This window comes from Ranitomeya imitator, chromosome 2 (genome assembly GCF_032444005.1).
Source record: "Ranitomeya imitator isolate aRanImi1 chromosome 2, aRanImi1.pri, whole genome shotgun sequence".
Taxonomy (NCBI): Eukaryota; Metazoa; Chordata; class Amphibia; order Anura; family Dendrobatidae; genus Ranitomeya; species Ranitomeya imitator.
Window position 1 is genome coordinate 302,539,195 of NC_091283.1, and position 20,122 is coordinate 302,559,316.

General features: G+C 42.0%; 1 pseudogene; it reads left to right on the plus strand.

Moving 5' to 3' along the window:
• The first annotated feature begins 732 nt into the window (after window positions 1-732).
• LOC138666454 (zinc finger protein 84-like) lies at window positions 733-14,283 on the plus strand (annotated as a pseudogene).
• The last annotated feature ends 5,839 nt before the right edge of the window (window positions 14,284-20,122 follow it).

Sequence of the window (20,122 nt, forward strand, 5' to 3'; positions counted from 1 at the left end):
TGCTTTACTCTTCTTTTTGTCAGTTCCCTAAAAATCAGAAGGAAAGTTTTTACCATAATCTGGATGTTAGGGAAACTGTGCTCAAATATCTAGTCTCAACTAGGCCCTTGAGACAGGATAACAATCTTTTTGTTCAGTTTAGGGGCTCAAATAAAGGGAAAAAGGCATCTAAAGCAACCATTGCAAGATGGATCAAATCTATAATTGGATTAGCCTATGAAGCGCAGGGAAAGAGTTCACTAGTGAATCTTAGAGCTCATTCATCTAGGGCCATGGCCACGTCATGGGCAGAGAAAGGGGGGCCTCGGCAGAACAGGTTTGCAAGGCTTCATCTTGGTCCAGCCTTAATAGCTTCTCGAAACATTATAAGCTAGATGTAGTGTCAACACAGTTAGCTTTTGGTAGAAAGGTGCTTCAGACAGCAGTCCCGCCCTAATACCGTTCTCCACTGGTATTTCTCCATTGTGCTGTCAGGTGTCAGGTGGTGACCTGGAAAACGGTAATTAGACCCACCGGTAATTGTATTTCCAGGAATCCATCCTGACAGCACTATTAGTTCCCTCCCTACTGCATTATCTTTATACTAATGTGATGTAACATTTGTATGATTGATTATTTTGCTGGAATAAACCTTATTTTTTGCATCCATCCTGATGTGTTACTTTGAAAAGCACTGAAGGGTGGTAGGGGGGGGGGGGGGTCCTTGTAACCTCTCGTGTTTCCTGTCCCATAATGGATAAGAAGGAAGTCCTCTATGGTGCTGTCAGGATGGATTCCTGGAAATACAGTTACCGGTAGGTCTAATTACCATTTTTTTCACTCCTGCAAGAGATGTGTTGGCATGGCTCGAGCCCTGGTTTCATAGATTCACTCCACGTCATAAGTTCCATTATGTTTTCGATCATAAGGAATTGAGATTACTACACAATCTCTCCTGATATGGGGAGCAATAAATAATTTCAGAGCTCAGTAGCTCCAATGCTCCACCATAAATAAGTGCAATTCCGTTTTAGTGACGGACCTTTCTCCAAAACATATGTTGTTGGGGATATAACATGTTTTTTATTCTAGTTCTTTTTGTACAGGTTCTTTTTGTATGGTAGTTTGATGATGGTGGGATCGGCCTGCCTCACTTATGTGAGTCTGCAATTACCTGGTAGTCTTTAATAGAAGGTCTCAATTACCTCTTCCAAAATGCCTCAGATCTAAATTCAAGACACCTCAGCTCTGCACTATTATAAAAAGTTCTCTATGAATGTCTAATATTTCTTCTTGAAACTCATATGACAGAAAATATTGGCCCTTATGATTATTTAGATTCCCAATAGCCACCAAGCTACATACTTTAATAACCCAGAGAATTTTCAGCAGGATAATAGGAAACCAATGGACCTTCCAAATTATTTTTCAACGTCTCTTGAATCCGACAATACCCTATATATGGTTATACACTATTTTCTGGGCACATGGCAGGGTTAAGAATGGAAGGAGCGCCATTTAGCTATTTGAATACAGATCTTGCTGGAATATTTTGCAGGCACAATGTATTGGGAGCACTGTTAGTGATCACCTAGCAGATCAAAAGATGGCCACCACGAGAAGGCTTGGCTACCTACTCCATTTTCCTGATGCCAGGGATTGCCTTGCTCATCATCCTTTAACCCCTATACATGGATCTGGACGAACACAGAGACCCCTAAGCTTGGACCATGGTGTTACCAGCTATTCTGTGGTGTGAGATGGCATGAAGAATATTCAAGTAGTTGGGTCATAACCAGGAGGGCAGAGAAAGTACAAAATTAGACACCGCAAGAGTATAAGTAACTGGGCTGGGATCACAACAGGATACAAATACAACAGCAAGGAGCTGAGCACAGAAGACTGAACCAGAGGCAAACAAGGCTGTATCTGGCACCTTCCGACAATATGCTTCAAACTTTAGTAGGGTTCGGTGCTTTCTAATTGGCTTAAGCAGGTAGCCCATTGCTCCAGCTGGACAGCACACAACCCCATACTGCCAGACTGGATGGTACTACTGGTCTCAGACACCCTATTCTTAGTGGCTGGACAGAGCCAGCACCAACCAGAGCTTCTAGTTTTGATGTCACCTCTATTACCAGCAACGCCTGCACAATAAATAAGGCGCTGCCTGGTGATATAATCAAACATTGCAGTAGCAGATTCCAGTGGAGAGGGGAAACACCTTTTGCAGATGCCCTAAAATAACAAAATTACAGAAAACTAAAGCAGTAAAAATCCCCATAAAGTGACTACATTTTGGAAATTATAACTCTCAGTAAATTATTCTATGGGAGTAGTGACGATTTTGACTCCACTCCCACTTTACGGAAATTAGCTTGCACTGGATGTTGTAACATGAAATTTTGACATTTGCCATCGTATTATCCAACACATAGTGCCCAGATTGCGCTCCAGGAGACACACACATCGTAAATTAAATGGATTCTTCTCACTATAGTAATGGCAAATATATGGATGCTAAATGTGGTTTGGGCACACTACAAAGTTCAGAAGTGAGAGGAAATTTGACTTTGGGAGAGCGGATATTGCTGGATTGGTTACATATTACTTTTCAAGAGATTTTGAGCCACAAATAATGTGGGAACCTTTTGTTTTTTCCACTGGCAGATGATGGACCTTAGTGGTGTCTTGTATTTCGTGAGATAAGTAGTTTTATTGGTATAATTTTCACCTACTGTACATAACATTGTTGGTGGCTTTTTATTCCATGTTTGGGAGGCAGAATGAACAAACAGTTGAACACCACGCTCCACTGGTTCATACCATGAGGCTTTCGATTAAACTGAACTGTCATCGTCTTGGTGAATAATTCAGTATTTTTAAAAAGCTTGTAATTTTAACGGCCAGGTTAAGTAGAAATGTTCAAAAGTGTAAAATTTGAGGATATTTTATTCAAAATTATTAATTGGTTTTATTTTTAGCAGATGGCTGTACCAGGAGATCAGAGGGACAGCTGACATCTTCAGTTTGTAAATCAGATGATCTTGAGAATACACAGGATACAATTGAAGTGAATGCCATTACTCCAATTATACCATCATCCCTTCACAGCAAAGATCTGTCATCTGATCCTTTGAAACAGATTCTGTCTTCTGATTCATTACCAACTACTAAGGAATATCAAAGTAACAATATAAGCATTAAAAAACTAACTGATTCAAAAGGAAAGAAGCCATTTTCATATTCAGAATATGGAAATAGTTTTCTCAAAAATACTTTTTTTAAACATGAAAAAATTCACATAACAGAGAAAAGATTTTCATGTTCAGAATGTGGGAAATGTGTTAACCAGAAATCAGATTTGGTTAAGCACCAGAGAACTCACACGGGGGAGAAGCCTTTTTCCTGTTCAGAATGTGGGAAATGTATTAACCAGAAATCAGATTTGGTTAATCACCATAGATCTCACACAGGGGAGAAGTCTTTTTGCTGTTCAGAATGTGGGAAATGTTTTATCGAGAAATCAAATTTTATTAATCATCAGAGAACTCACACAGGGGAGAAGCCTTTTTCATGTTCAGAATGTGGGAAATGTTTTATCGAGAAATCAAATTTTATTAATCATCAGAGAACTCACACAGGGGAGAAGCCTTTTTCATGTTCAGAATGTGGGAAATGTTTTAACCAGAAATCACATTTTGTTATGCACCAGAGAACTCACACAGGGAATAAGCCTTTTTCCTGTTCAGAATGTGGGAAATGTTTTATCCAGAAATCAGATGTGATTAAGCACCAAAGAACTCACACAGGGGAGTAGCCTTTTTCCTGTTCAGAATGTGGGAAATGTTTTATCCAGAAATCAAATTTTGTTAAGCACCAGAGAACTCGCACAGGGGAGAAGCCTTTTTCCTGTTCAGAATGTGGGAAATGTTTTAACCCCTTAATCCCATATGACGTACTATCCCATCAAGGTGACCTGGGACTTAATTCCCAGTGACGGGATAGTGCGTCATATGCGATCGCATATGACGCACTATCCAGTCATTGGGAATTAAGTCCCTTTAACTCCCTCCTTTTATGATCCCAGGAAGTGCAGACAGAATCTTCTATCAAACAAAGTCAAGAATCTTGATATACTTTATTATATATACTTTTGGTGGTTACTTTATTTTCTCACTTTGTGTTAGGTGTCTTTGCACATTGTGGTATCTATTTTTGGCCATATATGAATTTGTTCTGGTGCCTTCCTTATTTATATGCAATTCTTTTGTGTCCTCTTGATTGGAGGATTATGATTATTATTACTTTTGTTTAAGCATGCCTTTAAGCGTACGGACAGCCGTAACAGGACATTATCACCTGTATTTATATATATATATATGTATTTTTTTATCTTTGTAAAAAAAATTTTTGGTATATTTTTTTACTTTCAAGTACTAGGATTCCTGGTGCTACCACTACACTGTTATTTACTATGTTGTATTATAAATGCATCATGGTACTCTGGCCCTATATTGATACCTCTAGTGATGTGCATTCACTCACTATCTATATTTGTCAGCAATAATCATATAATGTTTTATGAATATTGATATATACAGGGTTTTTCCCTGCCTTTATCACACGGACTATTTCCTATGTATTTTATTACAGGTCTATGTCCATCTGCTTCTTTACACTAGTGTTATGTGATATAGGTGCTGCCTATTTCGGCATCTTCTTTAATAACTATTTATTATGTCTGTATGGATACTTGCACTATTTCACACTCTATGTCACCGCAGTTGTACCTGGTTCCTTCACGGGCACCTTCCCTCACTTCCCTCCCTGTCCCACCACCATCACAGGCCAATCAGGTATGTTATATGTACTTATGGTTCGTAACGCTCTGCCCGTCGCTTCCTGTCACTTCTCCGGGCCGGCATGCCATGGTTGCCGTGGATACGCGTCCTCCCTGCGTCACGCGGCTGGCCCCTCCCACTGACGCGTCAGTGCGGGGCGTGGCCGAGTGACGTTGGACGCCGACTCCGCCGCCTCCAGTCATTGCCGCGCCTTGGTAAGCGCCGATATTGCCGCCAGGAGTCTTTTAACTGTTTCCTGTATATAAGGACCCTCACCTTACCTCTCATTAGCGCGCCCCCCGAAGAAGCCACATTGCGAAACGCGCGTCGGGGCCTCTTGTCCACGCACGGCAGCAGCAGCAGGTTGGTATATGATTCATATCATACCGGATCTTTTTGTAAACTTCATCCCCTCCAGCCATTTGGCAGACATATGTTGTGGCACTGTCCCTCTTTGCTTTTTACACAGGGGATCCCTTAGGACTATTTCCTTAGTATATCTGTTGGATATGCCAGGATAGGGTTAGACTTTACTCTATACCTGTACTCTAATATTCGGTTCATATGATTTAATCATCACCTGTACCACCCCGTTGTCTGCTTATATATACAGTGGGGCAAAAAAGTATTTAGTCAGTCAGCAATAGTGCAAGTTCCACCACTTAAAAAGATGAGAGGCGTCTGTAATTTACATCATAGGTAGACCTCAACTATGGGAGACAAACTGAGAAAAAAAAATCCAGAAAATCACATTGTCTGTTTTTTTATCATTTTATTTGCATATTATGGTGGAGAATAAGTATTTGGTCAGAAACAAACAATCAAGATTTCTGGCTCTCACAGACCTGTAACTTCTTCTTTAAGAGTCTCCTCTTTCCTCCACTCATTACCTGTAGTAATGGCACCTGTTTAAACTTGTTATCAGTATAAAAAGACACCTGTGCACACCCTCAAATAGTCTGGCTCCAAACTCCACTATGGTGAAGACCAAAGAGCTGTCAAAGGACACCAGAAACAAAATTGTAGCCCTGCACCATGCTGGGAAGACTGAGTCTGCAATAGCCAACCAGCTTGGAGTGAAGAAATCAACAGTGGGAGCAATAATTAGAAAATGGAAGACATACAAGACCACTGATAATCTCCCTCGATCTGGGGCTCCACGCAAATTCCCACCCCGTGGGGTCAGAATGATCACAAGAACGGTGAGCAAAAATCCCAGAACCATGCGGGGGGACCTAGTGAATGAACTGCAGAGAGCTGGGACCAATGTAACAAGGCCTACCATAAGTAACACACTACGCCACCTTGGACTCAGATCCTGCAGTGCCAGAAGTGCCCCACTGCTTAAGCCAGCACATGTCCGGGCCCGTCTGAAGTTTGCTAGAGAGCATTTGGATGATCCAGAGGAGTTTTGGGAGAATGTCCTATGGTCTGATGAAACCAAACTGGAACTGTTTGGTAGAAACACAACTTGTCGTGTTTGGAGGAAAAAGAATACTGAGTTGCATCCATCAAACACCATACCTACTGTAAAGCATGGTGGTGGAAACATCATGCTTTGGGGCTGTTTCTCTGCAAAGGGGCCAGGACGACTGATCCGGGTACATGAAAGAATGAATGGGGCCATGTATCGTGAGATTTTGAGTGCAAACCTCCTTCCATCAGCAAGGGCATTGAAGATGAAACGTGGCTGGGTCTTTCAACATGACAATGATCCAAAGCACACCACCAGGGCAACGAAGGAGTGGCTTCGTAAGAAGCATTTCAAGGTCCTGGAGTGGCCTAGCCAGTCTCCAGATCTCAACCCTATAGAAAACCTTTGGAGGGAGTTGAAAGTCCGTGTTGCCAAGCGAAAAGCCAAAAATATCACTGCTCTAAAGGAGATCTGCATGGAGGAATGGGCCAACATACCAACAACAGTGTGTGGCAACCTTGTGAAGACTTACAGAAAACGTTTGACCTCTGTCATTGCCAACAAAGGATATATTACAAAGTATTGAGATGAAATTTTGTTTCTGACCAAATACTTATTTTCCACCATAATATGCAAATAAAATGATAAAAAAAACAGACAATGTGATTTTCTGGATTTTTTTTTCTCAGTTTGTCTCCCATAGTTGAGGTCTACCTATGATGTAAATTACAGATGTCTCTCATCTTTTTAAGTGGTGGAACTTGCACTATTGCTGACTGACTAAATACTTTTTTGCCCCACTGTATATTTGGCTTGGAGCTTTTTCCTCCCTCCCCTCGGTGTAGCTGCCCACTCTTTACCTTCACAATTTTGTGTAACAGTCTGTTTTTCGGGCCTTCAGCTTGGAGGTGCTATACCTGGGGACTTATTTATTTATATATATATGTATGCACGGTCTGCTTACTTAGTACTGCTGATTTGCTCCATTATCATTAGCTGTAAACCGTGCGTGGAACTAGGTTCACCCTTCTCTTTTTCATTGCATCTTTTTTACTTGTGTTTTTAATATTTACGTGTAACATTTTAGAAATTTGGTTCTCAATAAAGTTGTTATATTTTTTAGCTCTGGTGTCCATTATCTTTTTGGTTATCTAGAATGACCAAAAACCAGCTATTCATGAATTTCTTTTGGGGGAGGCGTTTATACCATTCCGCGTTTGGTAAAATTGATGAAGGAGTTTTATTCTTCGGGTCAGTACGATTACAGCGATACCTCATTTATATCATTTTTTTTATGTTTTGGCGCTTTTATACGATAAAAGCTATTTTATAGAAAAAATAATTATTTTGGCATCGCTTTATTCTGAGGACTATAACTTTTTTATTTTTTTGGTTATGATGCTATATGGCGCCTGGTTTTTTGCGGGACAAGATGACGTTTTCAGAGGTACCATGGTTATTTATATCTGTCTTTTTGATCGCGTGTTATTCCACTTTTTGTTCAGCGTTATGATAATAAAGCGTTGTTTTTTGGCTCGTTTTTTTTTTTTTTTCTTACGGTGTTCACTGAAGGGATTAACTAGTGGGCCAGTTTTATAGGTTGGGTCGTTACGGACGCGTAACACGGTGTAGCTGCCCACTCTTTACCTTCACAATTTTGTGTAACAGTCTGTTTTTCGGGCCTTCAGCTTGGAGGTGCTATACCTGGGGACTTATTTATTTATATATACAGGTCCTTCTCAAAAAATTAGCATATAGTGTTAAATTTCATTATTTACCATAATGTAATGATTACAATTAAACTTTCATATATTATAGATTCATTATCCACCAACTGAAATTTGTCAGGTCTTTTATTGTTTTAATACTGATGATTTTGGCATACAACTCCTGATAACCCAAAAAACCTGTCTCAATAAATTAGCATATTTCACCCATCCAATCAAATAAAAGTGTTTTTTAATAACAAACAAAAAAACCAACAAATAATAATGTTCAGTTATGCACTCAATACTTGGTCGGGAATCCTTTGGCAGAAATGACTGCTTCAATGCGGCGTGGCATGGAGGCAATCAGCCTGTGACACTGCTGAGATGTTATGGAGGCCCAGGATGCTTCAATAGCGGCCTTAAGCTCATCCAGAGTGTTGGGTCTTGCGTCTCTCAACTTTCTCTTCACAATATCCCACAGATTCTCTATGGGGTTCAGGTCAGGAGAGTTGGCAGGCCAATTGAGCACAGTAATACCATGGTCAGTAAACCATTTACCAGTGGTTTTGGCACTGTGAGCAGGTGCCAGGTCGTGCTGAAAAATGAAATCTTCATCTCCATAAAGCATTTCAGCCGATGGAAGCATGAAGTGCTCCAAAATCTCCTGATAGCTAGCTGCATTGACCCTGCCCTTGATGAAACACAGTGGACCAACACCAGCAGCTGACATGGCACCCCACACCATCACTGACTGTGGGTACTTGACACTGGACTTCAGGCATTTTGGCATTTCCTTCTCCCCAGTCTTCCTCCAGACTCTGGCACCTTGATTTCCGAATGACATGCAAAATTTGCTTTCATCAGAAAAAAGTACTTGGGACCACTTAGCAACAGTCCAGTGCTGCTTCTCTGTAGCTCAAAAGTGGCTTTACCTGGGGAATGCGGCACCTGTAGCCCATTTCCTGCACACGCCTGTGCACGGTGGCTCTGGATGTTTCCACACCAGACTCAGTCCACTGCTTCCTCAGGTTCCCCAAGGTCTGGAATCGGTCTTTCTCCACAATCTTCCTCAGGGTCCGGTCTCCTCTTCTCGTTGTACAGCGTTTTCTGCCACATTGTTTCCTTCCAACAGACTTACCATTGAGGTGCCTTGATACAGCACTCTGGGAACAGCCTATTTGTTGAGAAATTTCTTTCTGGGTCTTACCCTCTTGCTTGAGGGTGTCAATGATGGCCTTCTTGACATCTGTCAGGTCGCTAGTCTTACCCATGATGGGGGTTTTGAGTAATGAACCAGGCAGGGAGTTTATAAAAGCCTCAGGTATCTTTTGCATGTGTTTAGAGTTAATTAGTTGATTCAGAAGATTAGGGTAATAGGTCGTTTAGAGAACCTTTTCTTGATATGCTAATTTATTGAGACAGGTTTTTTGGGTTATCAGGAGTTGTATGCCAAAATCATCAGTATTAAAACAATAAAAGACCTGACAAATTTCAGTTGGTGGATAATGAATCTATAATATATGAAAGTTTAATTGTAATCATTACATTATGGTAAATAATGAAATTTAACACTATATGCTAATTTTTTGAGAAGGACCTGTATGTATGCACGGTCTGCTTACTTAGTACTGCTGATTTGCTCCATTATCATTAGCTGTAAACCGTGCGTGGAACTACGCATCTTTTTTACTTATGTTTTTAATATTTACGTGTAACATTTTAGAAATTTGGTTCTCAATAAAGTTGTTATATTTTTTAGCTCTGGTGTCCATTATCTTTTTGGTTATCTAGAATGACCAAAAACCAGCTATTCATGAATTTCTTTTGGGGGAGGCGTTTATACCATTCCGCGTTTGGTAAAATTGATGAAGGAGTTTTATTCTTCGGGTCAGTACGATTACAGCGATACCTCATTTATATCATTTTTTTTATGTTTTGGCGCTTTTATACGATAAAAGCTATTTTATAGAAAAAATAATTATTTTGGCATCGCTTTATTCTGAGGACTATAACTTTTTTATTTTTTTGGTTATGATGCTATATGGCGGCTGGTTTTTTGCGGGACAAGATGACGTTTTCAGAGCTACCATGGTTATTTATATCTGTCTTTTTGATCGCGTGTTATTCCACTTTTTGTTCAGCGTTATGATAATAAAGCGTTGTTTTTTGGCTCGTTTTTTTTTTTTTTTCTTACGGTGTTCACTGAAGGGATTAACTAGTGGGCCAGTTTTATAGGTTGGGTCGTTACGGACGCGTAACACGGTGTAGCTGCCCACTCTTTACCTTCACAATTTTGTGTAACAGTCTGTTTTTCGGGCCTTCAGCTTGGAGGTGCTATACCTGGGGACTTATTTATTTATATATATGTATGCACGGTCTGCTTACTTAGTACTGCTGATTTGCTCCATTATCATTAGCTGTAAACCGTGCGTGGAACTACGCATCTTTTTTACTTATGTTTTTAATATTTACGTGTAACATTTTAGAAATTTGGTTCTCAATAAAGTTGTTATATTTTTTAGCTCTGGTGTCGATTATCTTTTTGGTTATCTATTATATTTAATATGGCGGAGCATATATGCTGTTTGCTCTTTTTATAGTAATATAGTTATATAGTAATATAGTAATATAGTAATATAGTTAGTAAGGCCGAAAAAAGACATTTGTCCATCCAGTTCAGCCTATATTCCATCATAATAAATACCCAGATCTACGTCCTTCTACAGAACCTAATAATTGTATGATACAATATTGTTCTGCTCCAGGAAGACATCCAGGCCTCTCTTGAACCCCTCGACTGAGTTCGCCATCACCACCTCCTCAGGCAAGCAATTCCAGATTCTCACTGCCCTAACAGTAAAGAATCCTCTTCTATGTTGGTGGAAAAACCTTCTCTCCTCCAGACGCAAAGAATGCCCCCTTGTGCCCGTCACCTTCCTTGGTATAAACAGATCCTCAGCGAGATATTTGTATTGTCCCCTTATATACTTATACATGGTTATTACATCGCCCCTCAGTCGTCTTTTTTCTAGACTAAATAATCCTAATTTCGCTAATCTATCTGGGTATTGTAGTTCTCCCATCCCCTTTATTAATTTTGTTGCCCTCCTTTGTACTCTCTCTAGTTCCATTATATCCTTCCTGAGCACCGGTGCCCAAAACTGGACACAGTACTCCATGTGCGGTCTAACTAGGGATTTGTACAGAGGCAGTATAATGCTCTCATCATGTGTATCCAGACCTCTTTTAATGCACCCCATGATCCTGTTTGCCTTGGCAGCTGCTGCCTGGCACTGGCTGCTCCAGGTAAGTTTATCATTAACTAGGATCCCCAAGTCCTTCTCCCTGTCAGATTTACCCAGTGGTTTCCCGATTACATTTTCTAGTTGGGATTAGGGTTGGGATTAGAATTAGGGGTGTGTCAGGGTTAGGTGTGTGGTTAGGGTTACAGTTGGGATTAGGGTTAGGGGTGCGTTTGGATTAGGGTTTCAGTTATAATTGGGGGGTTTCCACTGTTTAGGCACATCAGGGGCTCTCCAAACGCGACATGGCGTCCGATCTCAATTCCAGCCAATTCTGCATTGAAAAAGTAAAACAGTGCTCCTTCACTTCCGAGCTCTCCCGTGCGCCCAAACAGGGGTTTACCCCAACATATGGGGTATCAGCGTACCCGAGACAAATTGGACAACAACTTTTTGGGTCCAAGTTCTCTTGTTATCCTTGGGAAAATAAAAATTTGGGGGGCTAAAAATCATTTTTGTGGGAAAAAAAGGATTTTTTATTTTCACGGCTCTGCGTTGTAAACTGTAGTGAAACACTTGGGGGTTGAAAGTTTTCACAACACATCTAGATAAGTTCCTTGGGAGGTCTAGTTTCCAATATGAGGTCACTTGTGGGGGGTTTGTACTGTTTGGGTACATCAGGGGCTCTGCAAATGCAACGTGACGCCTGCAGACCAATCCATCTAAGTCTGCATTCCAAATGGCGCTCCTTCCCTTCCGAGCTCTGCCATGCGCCCAAACAGTGGTTCCCCCCCACATATGGGGTATCAGCGTACTCAGGACAAATTGGACAACAACTTTTGGGGTCCAATTTATTCTGTTACCCTTGTAAAAATACAAAGCTAGGGGCTAAAAAATCATTTTTGTGAAAAAAAAAAGAATTTTTATTTTCACAGCTCTGCGTTATAAACTGTAGTGAAACACTTAGGGGTTCAAAGTTCTCACAACACATCTAGATAAGTTCCTTGGGAGGTCTAGTTTCTAATATGGGGTCACTTGTGGAGGGTTTGTACTGTTTGGGTACATCAGGGGCTCTGCAAATGCAACGTGACCCCTGCAGACCAATCCATCTAAGTCTGCATTCCAAATGGCGCTCCTTCCCTTCCGAGCTCTGCCATGCGCCCAAACAGTGGTTCCCCCCCACATATTGGGTATCAGCGTACTCAGGACAAAATGGACAACAACTTTTGGGGTCCAATTTATTCTGTTACCCTTGTGAAAATACAAAACTGGGGGCTAAAAAATAATTTTTGCGAAAAAAAAAATTATTTTCACGGCTCTGCGTTATAAACTGTAGTGAAACACTTGGGGGTTCAAAGCTCTCAAAACACATCTAGATAAGTTCCTTAGGGGGTCTAGTTTCCAAAATGGTGTCACTTGTGGGGGGTTTCAATGTTTAGGCACATCAGGGGCTTTCCAAACCAACATGGCGTCCCATCTTAATTCCAGTCAATTTTGCATTGAAAAGTCAAATGGCGCTCCTTCCCTTCCGAGCTCTGCTATGCGCCCAAAAAGTGGTTTACCCCCACATATGGGGTATTGTCGCACTCAGGACAAATTGCACAACAACTTTTGTGGTCTAATTTCTTCTCGTACCCTTGGGAAAATAAAAAATTGGGGGCGAAAAGATCATTTTTGTGAAAAAATATGATTTTTTATTTTTATGGCTCTGCATTATAAACTTCTGTGAAGCAATTGGTGGGTCAAAGTGGTCACCACACATGAGGGGCTCTCCAAACGCAACATGGCGTCCCATCTCAATTCCTGTCAATTTTGCATTGAAAAGTCAAATGGCGCTCCTTTCCTTCCGAGCTCTGCCATGCGCCCAAACAGTGGTTTACCCCCACATATCAGCGTACTCAGGACAGATTGTACAACAACGTTTGGCATCCATTTTATCCTGTTACCCTTGGTAAAATAAAACAAATTGGAGCTGAAATAAATTTTGTGTGAAAAAAAGTTAAATATTCATTTTTATTTAAACATTCCAAAAATTCCTGTGAAACCCGTGAAGGGTTAATAAACTTCTTCAATGTGGTTTTGAGCACCTTGAGGGGTGCAATTTTTAGAATGGTGTCACACTTGGGTATTTTCTATCATATAGACCCCTCAAAATGACTTCAAATGAGATGTGGTCCCTAAAAAAAAAATGGTGTTGTAAAAATGAGAAATTGCTGGTCAACTTTTAACCCTTATAACTCCCTAACAAAAAAAATTTTGGTTCCAAAATTGTGCTGATGTAAAGTAGACATGTGGGAAATGTTACTTATTAAGTATTTTGCGTGACATATCTCTGTGATTTAAGGGCATAAAAATTTAAAGTTGGAAAATTGCAAAATTTTCTAAATTTTTGCCAAATTTCCGTTTTTTTCACAAATAAACGCAAGTTATATCGAATAAATTTTACCACTACCATGAAGTACAATATGTCACGAGAAAACAATGTCAGAATCACCGGGATCCGTTAAAGCGTTCCAGAGTTATAACCTCATAAAGGGACAGTGGTCAGAATTCTAAAAATTGGCCCGTTCATTAACGTGCAAACCACCCTCGGGGCTTAAGGGGTTAACCAGAAATCAAATTTTATTAATCATCAGAGAACTCACACAGGGGACAAGCCTTTTTCATGTTCAGAATGTGGGAAATGTTTTAACCAGAAATCAAGTTTTGTTACGCACCAGAGAACTCACACAGGGGAGAAGCCTTTTTCCTGTTCAGAATGTGGGAAATGTTTTAACCAGAAATCAAATTGTATTAATCATCAGAGAACTCACACAGGGGAGAAGCCTTTTTCCTGTTCAGAATGTGGGAAATGTTTTAACCAGAAATCACATTTTGTTATGCACCAGAGAACTCACACAGGGAAGAAGCCTTTTTTCTGTTCAGAATGTGGGAAATGTTTAATCCAGAAATCAGATTTGATTAAGCACCAAAGAACTCACACAGGGGAGCAGCCTTTTTCCTATTCAGAATGTGGGAAATGTTTTGTAGATAAATCAAGTCTTGTTAATCATCAGAGAACTCACACACGGGAGAAGACTTTTTCATGTTCTTAATGTGGGGAATCCTTTTCCACTGAAATCAACTCTTAATAAACATCAGGAAAGACACAGGGGAGAAGTCTTTTTCATGTTCAAAATGTTGGAAATATTTTAGCTGAAAATTATATCTTCTTAAAGGGGTTGACCACTGCTAGGACAACCTCGTGTCATTCCTCATGTTTGACCATGTTAAAGTATAAACTGTTATGACCTGGTGGTTAGGAGCACCCGGAATGACCTGATAGTTAAACCTCATACAGGATGAGCTCTGGGATGTGGGAACTCTGCTGACCGCAAGCCCTAATCCTATCACACACACTAGAAATAGCCGTGGAGCGCTCCTGACCAGACCTAGGCGCCTCGTCACAGCCTAAGAAGTATCTAGACTGTTGTGAATTCTGTTGTCGGGCTCCCTCCTGTGGTCATGAATGGTACTTCGGCTGGTTCTGTCCATGGACTTTCTCTGGTGGCTGTGGGTGTTTCTGCGTTTTCTTCCACAGGTGACGAGGTTAATTCGTTAGCTGGCTGCTCTATTTAACTCCACTTAGATCTTTGCTCCATGCCACCTGTCAATGTTCCAGTGTTGGTCTAGTTCACTCCTGGATCGTTCTTGTGACCTGTCTTCCCAGCAAAAGCTAAGTGACTGCTTGTTTTACTCTGGTTTGCTATTTTTCTGTCCAGCTTGCTATTTTGATTGTTGTCTTGCTTGCTGGAAGCTCTGGGGCGCAGAGGGAGCGCCTTCGCACCGTGAGTCGGTGCGGAGGGTCTTTTTGCGCCCTCTGCATGGTCTTTTTGTAGGTTTTTGTGCTGACCGCAAAGCTACCTTTCCTATCCTCAGTCTGTTCAGTAAGTCGGGCCTCACTTTGCTTAATCTATTTCATCTCTGTGTTTGTATTTTCATCTTTACTCACGGTCATTATATGTGGGGGGCTGCCTTTCCCTTTGGGGAATTTCTCTGAGGCAAGGTAGGCTTTATTTTTCTATCTTTAGGGCTAGCTAGGTCCTTAGGCTGTGCCGAGTTGCATAGGGAGCGTTAGGAGCAATCCACGGCTATTTCTAGTGTGGTTTACGATTGGACTCAGCCGACATCTGTGAAGAGCCTGCAAAATTTCCTGGGCTTTGCTAATTTTTATCGGCGCTTCATCGCTAATTTTTCTAGTGTTGCTAAACCGTTGACTGATTTGACCAAGAAGGGTGATGATGTGGTCAATTGGTCTTCTGCAGCTGTAGAGGCTTTTCAGGAGTTGAAGCGTCATTTTTCTTCTGCCCCTGTGTTGTGCCAGCCAGATGTTTCGCTCCCGTTTCAGGTTGAGGTTGATTGGAGCTGGGGCTGTTTTGTCGCAAAGAAGTTCTGATGGCTCGGTGATGAAGCCATGTGCTTTCTTTTCTAGAAAGTTTTCGCCTGCTGAACGCAATTATGATGCTGGTAATCGAGAGTTGTTGGCCATGAAGTGGGCATTCGAGGAGTGGCGTCATTGGCTTGAAGAAGCCAAGCATCGCGTGGTGGTCTTGACAGATCACAAGAATTTGACTTATCTTGAGTCTGCCAAACGGTTGAATCCGAGACAGGCTCGATGGTCGTTATTTTTCTCCCGTTTTGATTTTGTGGTTTCGTACCTTCCGGGCTCTAAGAATGTGAAGGCTGATGCCCTGTCAAGGAGTTTTGTGCCTGACTCTCCGGGTGTTCCTGGGCCGGCGGGTATTCTCAAAGAGGGGGTAATTTTGTCTGCCATCTCCCCTGATTTGCTGCGGGTGCTGCAAAAAATTTCAGGCTGATAGACCTGACCGTTGCCCAGCAGAGAAACTGTTTGTCCCTGATAGATGGACTAGTAGAGTTATCTCTGAGATTCATTGTTCAGTGTTGGCTGGGCATCCTGGAATCTTTGGTACCAGAGATTTGGTGGCTAGATCCTTTTGGTGGCCGTCTTTGTCATGGGATGTGCGTTCTTTTGTGCAGTCCTGTGGGACTTGTGCTCGGGCTAAGCCCTGCTGTTCTCGTGTCAGTGGGTTGCTTTTGCCCTTGCCGCTCCCAAAGAGATCCTGGACGCATATTTCTATGGATTTTATTTCGGATCTCCCCGTCTCTCTAAAGATGTCGGTCATTTGGGTGGTTTGTGATCGCTTTTCTAAGATGGTCCATTTGGTACCTTTGTCTAAATTGCCTTCCTCCTCTGATTTGGTGCCATTATTTTTCCAGCATGTGGTTCGTTTACATGGTATCCCGGAGAACATCGTTTCTGACAGAGGTTCCCAGTTTGTTTCGAGGTTTTGGCGATCTTTTTGTGCTAGGATGGGCATTGATTTGTCTTTTTCCTCGGCTTTCCATCCTCAGACAAATGGCCAAACCGAACGAACTAATCAGACTTTGGAAACATATCTGAGATGCTTTGTTTCTGCTGATCAGGATGATTGGGTGTCCTTTTTGCCGTTGGCTGAGTTCGCCCTTAATAATCGGGCCAGCTTGGCTACTTTGGTTTCGCCGTTTTTCTGCAATTCTGGTTTCCATCCGCGTTTCTCTTCAGGACAGGTTGAGTCTTCGGACTGTCCTGGTGTAGATACTGTGGTGGATAGGTTGCAGCAGATTTGGACTCATGTGGTGGACAATTTGACATTGTCCCAGGAGAAGGCTCAACGTTTCGCTAACCGCCGGCGTTGTGTGGGTCGCCGACTTCGTGTTAGGGATTTGGTTTGGTTGTCGTCTCGTTATGTTCCTATGAAGGTATCCTCCCCTAAGTTTAAGCCTCGTTTCATTGGTCCGTATAAGATTTCTGAGGTTATCAATCCTGTGTCATTTTGTTTGGCCCTTCCTGCTTCTTTTGCCATCCATAATGTGTTCCATAGGTCGTTGTTGCGGAGATACGTGGCGCCTGTGGTTCCATCCGTTGATCCTCCTTCCCCGGTGTTGGTTGAGGGGGAGTTGGAGTATGTGGTGGAGAAGATTTTGGATTCTCGTATTTTGAGACGGAAACTCCAGTACCTGGTCAAGTGGAAGGGTTATGGTCAGGAAGATAATTCCTGGGTTTTTGCCTCTGATGTTCATGCTGCCGATCTGGTTCGTGCCTTTCATTTGATAGGATTAGGGATTGCGGTCAGCAGAGTTCCCACGTCCCAGAGCTCGTCCTATATTATCAGTAACTATCAGGTCATTCCGTGTGCTCTTAACCTCCAGGTCCATTATTGTCCTGACCACCAGGTCATAACAGTACAGGTGGCCCAAAGTACTAATGCATCTCAATAGAGGAATAAGAGAAGTTCTGAGACCATTTTTTTTTCTTTGCAGTGTGTTTTGTCTCTCTTTTCCCCTTTACATCTGGGTGGTTCAGAACACAGGTGTAGACATGGACATTCAAGGTCTGTCCTCTTTGATGGATAATCTCACTATAAGTGTACAAAACATTCAAGATTTTGTGGTTCAGAATCCGATGTCAGAGCCTAGGATTCCAATTCCTGATTTGTTTTTTGGTGATAGATCTAAGTTCTTGAATTTCAAAAATAATTGTAAATTGTTTCTTGCCTTGAAACCTCGCTCCTCAGATGACCCTGTTCAACAAGTAAAGATCATTATTTCTTTGTTACGTGGTGACCCTCAAGACTGGGCATTTTCCCTTGCGCCAGGAGATCCGGCATTGCGTGATGTTGATGCGTTTTTCCTGGCGCTTGGATTGCTTTATGACGAACCTAATTCAGTGGATCAGGCAAAGAAAATCTTGCTGGCTCTGTGTCAGGGTCAGGATGAAGCGGAGATATATTGTCAGAAGTTTAGAAAGTGGTCTGTGCTCACTCAGTGGAATGAATGTGCCCTGGCAGCAATCTTCAGAAAGGGTCTCTCTGAAGCCCTTAAGGATGTCATGGTGGGATTTCCCATGCCTGCTGGTCTGAATGAGACTATGTCTTTGGCCATTCAGATCGATTGACGCTTGCGTGAGCATAAAGCTGTGCACCATTTGGCGGTACTATCTGAGCATGGGCCTGAGCCTATGCAATGTGATAGGACTTTGACCAGAGCTGAACGGCAAGAACACAGACGTCGGAATGGGCTATGTTTTTACTGTGGTGATTCCACTCATGCTATCTCCGATTGTCCTAAGCGCACTAAGCGGTTCGCTAGGTCTGACACCATTGGTACGGTACAGCCTAAATTTCTATTGTCCGTTACTCTGATTTGTTCTTTGTCATCCTATTCTGTTATGGCATTTGTGGATTCAGGCGCTGCCCTGAATTTGATGGACTTGGAGTATGCTAGGCGCTGTGGTTTTTTCTTGGAGCCCTTGCAGTATCCTATTCCATTGAGAGGAATTGATGCTACGCCTTTGGCCAAGAATAAGCCTCAGTACTGGACCCAATTGACCATGTGCATGGCTCCTGCACATCAGGAGGATATCCGCTTTTTGGTGTTGCATAATCTGCATGATGTGGTCGTTTTGGGGTTGCCATGGCTACAGGTTCATAATCCAGTATTGGACTGGAAATCTATGTCTGTGTCCAGCTGGGGTTGCCAGGGGGTACATGGTGATGTTCCATTTTTGTCTATTTCGTCTTCCACTCCTTCTGAAGTTTCAGAGTTTTTGTCGGATTATCGGGATGTATTTGATGAGCCCAAAGCCAGTGCCCTACCTCCTCATAGGGATTGCGATTGTGCAATTAATTTGATTCCTGGTAGTAAGTTTCCTAAGGGCCGATTGTTCAATTTATCTATGCCAGAACACGCCGCTATGCAGAGTTATATAAAGGAATCCTTTGGAGAAAGGCCATATTCGCCCGTCGTCATCACCGTTAGGAGCAGGGTTCTTTTTTGTGGCCAAGAAGGATGGTTCTTTGAGACCTTGTATTGATTACCACCTTCTCAATAAAATTACAGTCAAATTTCAGTATCCTTTGCCGTTGCTGTCTGATTTGTTTGCTCATATTAAAGGGGCTAGTTTGTTCACCAAGATAGATCTTCGAGGGGCGTATAATCTTGTGTGTATTAAACAAGGCGATGAATGGAAAACAGCATTTAATACGCCCGAGGGCCATTTTGAGTACCTGGTTATGCCATTCGGGCTTTCCAATGCTCCATCAGTATTTCAGTCCTTTATGCATGACATCTTCCGAGAGTACCTGGATAAATTCCTGATTGTGTATTTGGATGATATTTTGGTCTTTTCGGATGATTGGGAGTCTCATGTGAAGCAGGTCAGAATGGGGTTCCAGGTCCTTTGTGCGAATTCCTTGTTTGTGAAGGGGTCAAAGTGTCTCTTTGGAGTTCAGAAGGTTTAATTTTTGGGGTTCATTTTTTCCCCTTCTACTATCGAGATGGACCCTGTTAAAGTCCAAGCCATTTACGATTGGACTCAGCCGACATCTGTGAAGAGCCTGCAAAATTTCCTGGGCTTTGCTAATTTTTATCGGCGCTTCATCGCTAATTTTTCTAGTGTTGCTAAACCGTTGACTGATTTGACCAAGAAGGGTGATGATGTGGTCAATTGGTCTTCTGCAGCTGTAGAGGCTTTTCAGGAGTTGAAGCGTCATTTTTCTTCTGCCCCTGTGTTGTGCCAGCCAGATGTTTCGCTCCCGTTTCAGGTTGAGGTTGATTGGAGCTGGGGCTGTTTTGTCGCAAAGAAGTTCTGATGGCTCGGTGATGAAGCCATGTGCTTTCTTTTCTAGAAAGTTTTCGCCTGCTGAACGCAATTATGATGCTGGTAATCGAGAGTTGTTGGCCATGAAGTGGGCATTCGAGGAGTGGCGTCATTGGCTTGAAGAAGCCAAGCATCGCGTGGTGGTCTTGACAGATCACAAGAATTTGACTTATCTTGAGTCTGCCAAACGGTTGAATCCGAGACAGGCTCGATGGTCGTTATTTTTCTCCCGTTTT